Source organism: Neomonachus schauinslandi, chromosome 14, assembly GCF_002201575.2.
Source record: "Neomonachus schauinslandi chromosome 14, ASM220157v2, whole genome shotgun sequence".
In the NCBI taxonomy this organism is placed as follows: Eukaryota; Metazoa; Chordata; class Mammalia; order Carnivora; family Phocidae; genus Neomonachus; species Neomonachus schauinslandi.
In genome coordinates this window covers 43,528,633-43,538,993 of record NC_058416.1, presented here as the reverse complement: position 1 = coordinate 43,538,993, position 10,361 = coordinate 43,528,633, and positions in this window count along the sequence as shown.

Sequence of the window (10,361 nt, the reverse complement as noted above, 5' to 3'; positions counted from 1 at the left end):
TCATGAGAGACAGAGAGAGAGAGAGAGGCAGAGGGAGGGAGAAGCAGACTTCCCGCGGAGCAGGGAGCCCGATGCGGGACTCGATCCCAGGACTCTGGGATCATGACCTGAGCCGAAGGCAGACGCTCAACCATCTGAGCCACCCAGGCGCCCCGATATTTTTAGTTTATGTTTTTAATTTCACTTTGTCTTGATCATGGAAAAACTGAGCTGAAGTTATAGACTCAGTTCATGGGCTTGTTCATAATGAACAGCTGCTGTGATAAGCACCAGTTGGGGTTAAAAGATCAAAATTAATATTTATATACATTTACATCTACAGAGTCTTTTCTATACGTTTTCTGTTTTGCTTCTCAGTATAGCCTTTTACATTAAGTTTATGGCAGGCATTCTTGTTATGACGGTAGTACAGATAAGGATGCAGAAGTGGCCAGAGTCTACATGGTTCCTATGTTGTCATATCATTGCTAATCGTCATTCTTGGATACTAACTCAGGGCTTCTAGCTTCAAAACTCTTCTCTTTCTACTAACTATACATCTTTCCTGATTCCATGAATCTGGCTACCTGCAAACTCCTTCTAGTAAACACGGCGGTCTATTTCTCACTCATTCTTCTTTAGATTATATGATTTTCTTTCTTACCTCCTCTTCTCCTGTTTTGTACTGAAGTAGCTATTTCTGCTTGGACTCAAAACAACTTGAGGTAGGAGGCTGACATATTCACTTTACTCAAAGTAATGAAACACTCAATTTTTAAAGATATTCTGCTTGAAAAGGAAACCTTTATTAATGCCAAGTTAATACGAAGAAAAGGTGCAAGCTGAATAGTTATATTCATTCAAATTCAAAATACAGAATAAATTTTATGTTGGGATAGCTAACCTCCTGAAATTCCATGTTTTATTTCTCTTTGCTGGGAACATTAACAGCATTGAAATTATAAGGTCATCTTTCAAATATGTTAAAAGGTTGATATCTTACCAGAACAGAATTTATAAGTGGAGTCTGAAATTTTGCTTTATTAGAGATAAAACCAATTTTTATTGATATTTATTATAATTAAAATAAAAACTATAAAGAATATGTAGTGGTTAAAAATAATGGGATTTTAGAATTAGACATGCCTGAGTTTTCCTTCAAACTCTGTAATTCACTATGTGATTTTAGGCAACTTACTTATTTTCTTGAACATTAGTTTACTCAACTGTGAGACAGAGTGATGTTTGGATCAAGTAAGATAGTTTATTTACAGCACATCAATAAGTGTAAGACATGTGCAAAATGAATTCTTGTTATCACAACACGACATTAAGCTAATTTATCTCTGTTATTTTTAATATGTATTTTTAGTTTTTTAGTCAATAATCATTGATATGTATCCCTGGGTAACATGAAAAAAAATCTACACACTCATCTGATCTAATTTTCTCTCGAAATTCTGTTCACTCTTTTTCTAAAATACCTATGGTGTACACAACACAATGGAGGATTAGGAGGGAGTCAAAGATGTAGGAACTATATTTCAAGCTTTCTAGACAGAAATTGAACTAATAGATGAGTACTTTGGTTAAATCAAGAAAATGTTGAATCCGGATAGTCAAGTCAGAAAAACATCTGCTATAAATGGAGGGTTGCAGCTTGCATTTATTTTGAAAACATCAATTTTTTAAACCTTCTTTAAAAGTATAGACACACATTTGGAAAACCACACGTGGTATTCATAAATGGGATATATATAATTTGACAATATAGTCAATGTTTATAGACCATGTTTATCCTCACATATTTGCATCTTGATGAATTTTATAACAGATAATTCTTAATCTCTCACACCAACATTCTTAAGGTGATATAAAGTTATAAGAGAAGAATGAGATAAATCAATTTTTGATTGTCTTTTCCCAATTGAAAGCAGTTTTTCAAGGCTCTGAGGTTAAAGTTAGCTTTAAACCTGTTTTAGAAAATGCTACTTGATATATAGTAAGTGGGAATTAATTATATGCTACCTCCTTTTACTCTAACAAATTATACTTTATTACTTTCTAGATTTTTTTTTTTGTTATCTTGGGGATAACAAAACCGCTAGTATTTTTTTAATTAGTTCCTTATGCAGGACTAAACAACACAGTGTAATACCGTATCTAAACTTCTACATTATAATCTAATAGAATTAGGACATGCACACCAATTAATTGGTCTACTAATGCAAAAATACATGCAAATTTTATCTGCTAAATTAGGATATCTGAAGGAAAGCAAAGACAGTTTTAACAAAGAATTAAAATATTTAGGGGTCATGATATTTACAATCTAGATGGAAGGAACTCCTTTATTTTATTTTATTTTATTTTAATTTTTTGAGAGAGAGAGTGCATGCACATGAGGGGCAGGGGAGGTGGAGGGCAAAGAGAGAGGAGAGAGAAAATCTCAAGCAGACTCCATGCTCAGCGAGGAGCCCAGCGTGGAGCCCAACACAGAGCTTGATATCATGACACTGAGATCACGACCTGAAATCAGGAGTGTGTTCTGCATTTCCCACCCCTTTTATTTTTTGGACTTCTTCTCTTTCCAGTTGGGCTGCACATTAAGACCTAGTGACTTTCCCTCCATTTTCTTTCTGGCAGCCACCAGGGCAAGCATCCAAGCCCTTCCATATATGAACCAATTGCTCTGGACAAAAGTGGGGAGTAGTAAAAACAAAACAAAACAAAACACCTGTAATTTTAGCTATCTCCTGGGGTTTCAGTGTCCTTGAGACCTCCATTACTTGTCTCAATCTGCCACCCTCACTACACCGACATTTCTGCTCTTTACCTGATTTCCACAAAACACCAGAAACACACAATATGACAAAAACAAAGCTAAATCCCCAAACTTTTGTACAAGTCTTTTATGCTGGAAATGGAGGGGGTGATTTATTTACAACAGGGCAAACAAATTGAAATTGAATATCAAATGTCCCCGATACTAAAATTTTCCCCAACGTTATGTAATCATATATCTTCTCCCACCTTTACCGCTGTTCTCTATCCTCTCTCCGTTCCCCTATCCCCACCCCACTCCTGTCATTTCAAATGTGGCGCTCTTTTTTCACCTCCTTTTTGCCCTCAGTCTCAATCCCAAGAAGTTATCTTCCTAAACAAAGACTTCTTTCCTATAAGGGGAATCCTTATACTGGGCACTTTAATTTGTTTTTATTATGCCACATAATAAAGTGGCTAAGTTACCAAAATTAAAACAAATTAATAAGCATTGAGTATGGTGTGCCTCCTAGAACCTTCTGGAGAACTGAAGGATGTATTTCCCCAGTTGCTGAGATTGCTGCTGCCAGATAACCTTACTGATAGCCCTCTTCCAAGGTTGACCCACTGAAGAGGGTCTACTCGCTCAAGGTCAAAAACCCTCCTAGGGTGGCATGCATCCAATCACTGGTCTATGTAGGTAGGTGTGGCCCCCTCGTCTCAATTTGTAACTATGCTTAAGGGCCCCTGTAGCTTTATAGCAGCCTGAGATGTCAGCTGAGGTCTTCATTGAGACTGCAGGGCAGCCCAACTTCTTCTGCCTAATCCAACTTCTTTCTCTTCCCATCCATACACATTGAGTCCCAAAGCCCTCCCTGATAAACTCTCTGCATGCCAATTATCTCAGAATCTGCTTCCTTTGGAACCCATCCTGGGCCTCATTCTTAATTAGTGTTTCTCCATATGGTTACCAAGTGTCTCAGTCATAGTGCCAACAATGCTTTTAGGCAAACCAGGACAGGTTCTTCTCTTGGGTGAGCCTGAATGACAGGTTCATTTGCTCAGGCTGGGGCTTGGGTATATTAGGTTGGGAAACAGGTTATCAGTATTTTTGGAAGATCCTCAGGTATACAAATGTATGGGCACATTCAGGAATCTCCCTACTCTTCCTCAAGTCTCCTACCTCCTTGGCTGCATTTCCTTCCTTTTTTTTTTTTTTTTAAAGATTTTATTTATTTATTTAACAGAGAGAGACACAACAAGAGAGGGAACACAAGCAGGGGGAATGGGAGAAGGAGGAGAGAAGCCCCGATGCGGGGCTCGATCCCAGGACCCTGGGATCATGACCTGAGCCCAAGGCAGACGCTTAATGACTAAGCCACCCAGACGCCCCAGCTGCATTTCCTTCTTAGAAGAACCCTTGCTACCTCTTTGGTGTTTTTGTGTCTGACTTGGGGAATAGTTTTATTTAATGCTCATCTGAAGAGCCATGCTTTTAGCATCCTGAGACTAATGGGTGACTCCAGTCTTCTTAGCTGAGATTACAGTTTCTCCATTCTTCAGGAATGCCATGATTCATCCACGTATTCCATTTCTCCTAGAGAATGAGTGTAGTCATGTTACAATTATGGTTCGACAATAGAAGAATCAACCTAACTTGTAGAAATAGTCAAAGACAGTATCTGTCAAAGGACAAGGAATTGTTTTATCATACCATTGAATCATTTTATCCCACCATTAACAGGTCATGGGTGGAGGTGGTCAAAACGTACAAACTTCCAGTTATAAATAAGTTCTGGGGATATAATCTACAACATGGTGACTAGAGTTAACAATACTGTGTTGTATATTCAAAAGGTGCAAAGAGAGTAGATCTTAAAAGTTCTGATCAAAAGAAAAAAAAGTAACTATGCATGGTGATAGATATGAAGTAAACTTAAGATCAGAACTTAATGTTCTGGTAGTCATTTCACAATATTATACCTATATCAAATCACTCCACTGTATACCTAAAACTAATGTGATTTTATATATCAATCATATCTCAATATTAAAAAGTCATAGTTACAATAAATTATTTGGAAAAATAGAAGCAACAAGCGAACAAATCCTGGGCCAAATGGACAAACTAATAGCTCTATATCTGTTCTGTCTTTCTGGGTTGTGATATTAGTACATTTTGGAATTACCAAGTACTCGCTTTTAGTACATAAGAGAGATACATATTTGAGGCTTCCATCTAAGTAGCATCTTTTTGATGATACATATCATTCACTTTTCCAAGTTACTAATTTAATATTTAAAACCTAACATTTTTACAGCCCATTACAGTTTATAAAGTATCTTCACATCAATTATCTCATTTGTCATTCTTCAGTTGTGCTGAGTGATTTAATAAACTAGGTGATACCAGCATTAGGTTCTTATAAAAAAGGTAATGATGATTAACAAAAAACAATTTGATATGTTTGCTTCTATGCCCTGTTCCTCCAATTATTAAAGTTTAGTGTTTCATAATGACCTAATTTTTTAAAGATTTCTATATATGCAGTCAAAGGTTTTAAGAGGAATGATACTATTAAGAAGGGGAATATTAGAAAGTGGATTTAGAATTAGGTGAGCCAAGCTAAAATGGATGATTCTGCTCACATAGCTGAGTTATTAAGTCTGCACTTTTCATGCCCAAGTCCACAAGGAAAATCTCCAAAGTAATAAAGTTTGATCTCTTTAGGATCTATCACTTCCAGGCAATTGAATCAATTTTTAGAATTCCTGTAGTTCCAAGTTTCCTGGATATACTTGGATGTTTTTCCAGAGCTGGTGATTAAGGAAGCAAAATTGACAGGTGTTAAAGCAATCTGGTCACTGGTATCTGGGATCATGTACTTTTACTTCAATAAGCTTCACTATTAGGGCCAAATACATTACATAAAACACACTTAATACTGCCTTTAATAATAGTAAAAGAGTTTAAAACACAGAATGCAAAACTAACACAGAAATTTTCTTCAACTTTAAGAAGTAAAATAAAGTCTCCTATCAAGGTAAGTGGATACATGGAATGCATGAAAAGAGTATGTATTACAGAATTATAAAGCTCGCATAAAAATTCTGACTGAACTTTAACAATCATTTTTGAAAAAGTAAGAAATGACACTAACTTAAAGTGTTCCAGGTCACAGGCATTGTCCTGTGATGTATCCCTAATTTATAGTCAAGGTCACTGAGAGACCAAACAAATTATCAGAAGCTATGCAGCCAGTTAGGGGCAGAAAGGGAAGTTGAACCCAGAGGGAATCAATCTGTGCCTTCTGGAAAACTTCAGTCTCTCCTCAAGGCACTTGGGGTTGCAGCCGTGTTAGGGAAGGCCATGAGTTAGTATATTGGAAAAACAAACATCTTTCTTCGTGGAGAAGAAAATGAGTTTCTGCTAGCAGACTAAATGTTCCCCTACAGCCTGGAAATGTTATTTTGATTTCCAAAATTGTTCAGCTTACAACTAGAAAATGAAACGTTTGGGCCAGAGAGGGCAGGTGGGTCTTGCTGCATGTATGAATGAGAGAGATTGTCGATCGTGGCAGAGAGCAGAGAGATGCTCTGAGTAGTAGCTTTCTAGACCCTGAGGTCAACAGCGCACAGGGCTGTCTGCCTGGGACTGGGGAGAGACTGAGGAGTAAGAATGCTAAGAATGTGCCAGTCTTGGTGTCAGCAGTGAGAGAAAAGGACTTAGTAAGTCTAAGAAATTATTAAATTAGAAAAAAAAAAAAAGGAATTCCCGCTCATCCTAGCGCCTCTGATTCTCTTTCATGCCACATGCATCTTTGCTAATGTGCTTAGTGTTTCATAGGATGTGTATGTTTCCTTAATATATATGGCTTAGTTTGAAACTTTAGGTTGAACTGATTTAAAAGTTTAACTTAGATGTGGAAATTAAAATATTCAACTGTCTCGATGTGTAAGAACTGGCGAAGATATATGGTTGACCCTAAGATACAAATGATACTGTGGGATAGAGCGGCTTTCTCCTTTCTTCAGCCAGCCCTGTGATTTTTTGCCTCATGCCTGCTGCGGCCAGGTGGTAGACGTAAGTGTGAGTTCAGGAGCCAGAGAACTGGGCTTATGTCTCAGCTCGGCCACTGACCAGCTGAGCGTCAGTGGATGAGCCACGTAACTTCAGCTATGGCCTCTCCATCTGAAGAAACCAGGCACAATGAAAGCGATCTGACCGTTAATACGTATTTCAGACTCAAAGACATGGATGCTAAGCTTTACTATTACTGAAAGGCATCAAAGTGACATTTTCCCACAACTACAACAGCACTGCGTCACCTGGCTGGGACTCAGTTATCCTGTAATGCTCCTTGATCTTAGAATTGTTCAATTATGGGGGGAAACAGTAAGTCCAATAGAAGGGATGAAAGAAGGTAATTACTGGAAGGATTAAATGAGCTAATAGGCCAAGTGAATAGAATAGAATCTTTACACATAAAAAGAACTCAGTATTATTGAAATCTATCCTCATTGTTGAATATGGGTTTATTTGAGACTGGTAACAGTTTTAGTTCATATATAGTCTATGAGACCATGTTCTCTGCAAATACAAGAGAAATCAACTTCAGTTTATAACGTTCATAACGAGGCCTGGAAGATGGGACATTGATTCAGTTTGAATTACTCTGAAGGTCCCAGGGATCTTAGTGCAGGGACACGAGTTAAGTGCAGAAGGTGAAAAACCTGGGGCAAAGGGGAGAAGTTTCTTTCAGTCTGTGGTTCTTGATGCCTTTATTGATACTTAATGATCAAGATGGAGTTGAAACAGGAAGCTAGAAAAAATATCTAATGAAACAAGAAAAACATTATCAAACGCAGTTTATAAAATCATCTAAATTAGAAAATATTCTTATCCAATACAGTCATATTTCTCCTCTGACCTTTATTTACCACAAATACCCTATTAGAAAAAGGCAACAAACTCTAAAATTCTGCCAGGGAAACTAGCTTTCCTAAGAAGTAGAAACTGAAAAAAATAAACTGTTGCTGACAAATGTCTATATAATGATGCAGAAAATAAAAGTCAACATTCTTAAACTTAAGATTTCTTATTCTAAGTGTGTTAGTTACAGAGAAAGATCAAGAAACAAATTACTGTAGGAACAGACAGCCATTTAGTAATTAAGTTCACCATACCTCCCTAAATATGTAAATCCTTTTAAGAATCATTTTTGAGATCAACATGTTCAAACTATAAAAAATGGAATAAATGAATCCAATATATTAAGTATATATTGGTTCTAGAGAAATTGAACACCTCAAAAATATCTGTCCACCGTTACATTTGATTCACAAAAATGTTTTTCTTTGAGGGACCTGCTCCACCCCACACCAACCCCATCTAAGAGTAGACACTTAAAATAATCATTATCATAACTTTTAGTGCACCTCTTTTGCTAAAACAACCCATAGAGAGTGAATATATTCTCCAACTTTAAGCTATACTTATAGTCAGCACAATCATTTGTTGTAAGAGAAATTAAGAGAATCTAAATTACTTTATATCTACAAATAATCTCTCCCAAACTCATTTCAGCTGTTGAAGCATCCATCATCTCTTCTTCCACCCACTGACCTCTAAATCAGACTGGCTAATAAACAGAAAAAAATGGTAATATAAGAACTTTTATTATCAGTCTTGCAGAAGCGCTAATGATCAATTTAAAAATAGTATCTATAGTAAGACTGAATTTGCTGCATCAAGAAAAAGAAAGAGAAATAGTCTTGCTGCCCGCCCTTCAAATGCCTTCTTAACGGAGGTCAATCAAATTATATTTTTCTAGGAAGGAGGGTTTTTGTTTGTTTGTTGTTGAACACATGGTGAAACACCAGTAGGTGTTTTATATTTGTTTTATGTCACTATCATTCTGAATGAGTAGAGGATAGTATGAATCTCTTAGCTTAGGTCTTCCAGTTTTTCCTTTAAATATGAAAATGATACTTTTATTCTCCTAACAAAGAAAAATAATACAGTGGATTTTAAATAAACAACTGTAAAGCTATGAGGTAAAATGGGGGGGGGGGGGAAGAAACATGGCTTTTTAGTGCCTTTTCTATTCTTTACATCATTGAGGCTAATTCACATGCTGGTAGTTGGGAGATAACCCAAAAGCCATGTGAGCGATTACTGAGAGTGACTCCTCACATGCCCAGTTCACTGTCACTCTAAAAATACATGAATGGAGGTCACTAAGTGCAAAGACAGTGAATTGCAAAAACCAAATCATTAGGGAAGATTGATGTTTTCTGCCTGTTTGAAAATGGCAGTGAAATAAAATATTTTAATTAATATGTTGTTTACAGAGATATAAAAGGCAATATTATCCAAAAGTCTTCAATAAAGAGGTGGACCAAGCTTCCTCAGGCAAATGCTAAAAAAAGAAAAAGAAAGACAGACATGGCTACACAAATATTCATATCAGACAAAATGGATTTTAGAGCCAAAAGCACTAGAAGTTGCCAAGCAAGATATTTCCCATTGATAAAAGCAACAGTCCAAACTTGAGGATAGAACAGTTTTAAGCACATATCAATATGGCCTGGAAATACACAAATCCAAAACACCAGTGAGATATGTCAGTAAACCTCTCTCAGGAACTGATAAATCAAAAATTAGTAAAACACCGATTATTTGAAAAACAAAAGTTATAGAGTTAAAAAAATGTGTGCCCTCTAAGCAAATGAGAAAATATTCTATATCAATAAATAAAACAGCTAGTTCTTTTAACAGAATAATAAATAGACACTTTTAACTGCTCTGCTGAAGAAAAAAGGGGGGAAAAAACAAAAGAAAAAAGGGAAAAAAGGAAACATAAGTTATACAACAGATCTTCAAAATATGTTCTATCAATAAATTTTTTAGAAGCTACATAAAATACACAATTTTTCAGGAAGATGTAAATTGTGAAAATTGGTTAAAAAAAGCATAATGCCTGAATACACCAATTCCTATTGGGGGAAAGCATATAACCACAATAGTAAAATTGTAGGAGAATTCTAACAAATTTTTATGAATAGATAATCCCAGTTTATATGAGCAATTTGAGCACAGAAAAAAATGGCAGTCTTACTAATTTTTTGAGGCTAGTATAAATCTCAGACTAAAACCGAGCAAGAACATTAAAAAACAGAAAAGTATAAGAAAATCACATATGAATTATAATTCCAAGTAAAATAGCAGCAAATCAAATCCATCAGCCCATTAAAAGAATAAATTATGATCACGATCAAGTGGGATTTAGTTCTGAGATGTAATGGTGGTTCAATATTTGCAAATCAATTTACATGATACATCACATCAATAAGAGAAAAAAAAACATATGATCATCTCAATAGATGAATTAAAGAGCTGAATAAATGCAAAACAATAAAAAACCCCCCAAAATATAAGATAATAACTTCTAATTTACAGGTGGGAAGACCTTCTCAAAAACCTACAGTTGAAAATACTGAGAGTAAACCACATAAAACAAAAATTTCAGTAAGTAAAAACACCATAGACAAATTTACAAGATTAGCAAAAGACCAGGAAAAAAGAATGCATTTAACAAGGTCTTAGTAATTAATTG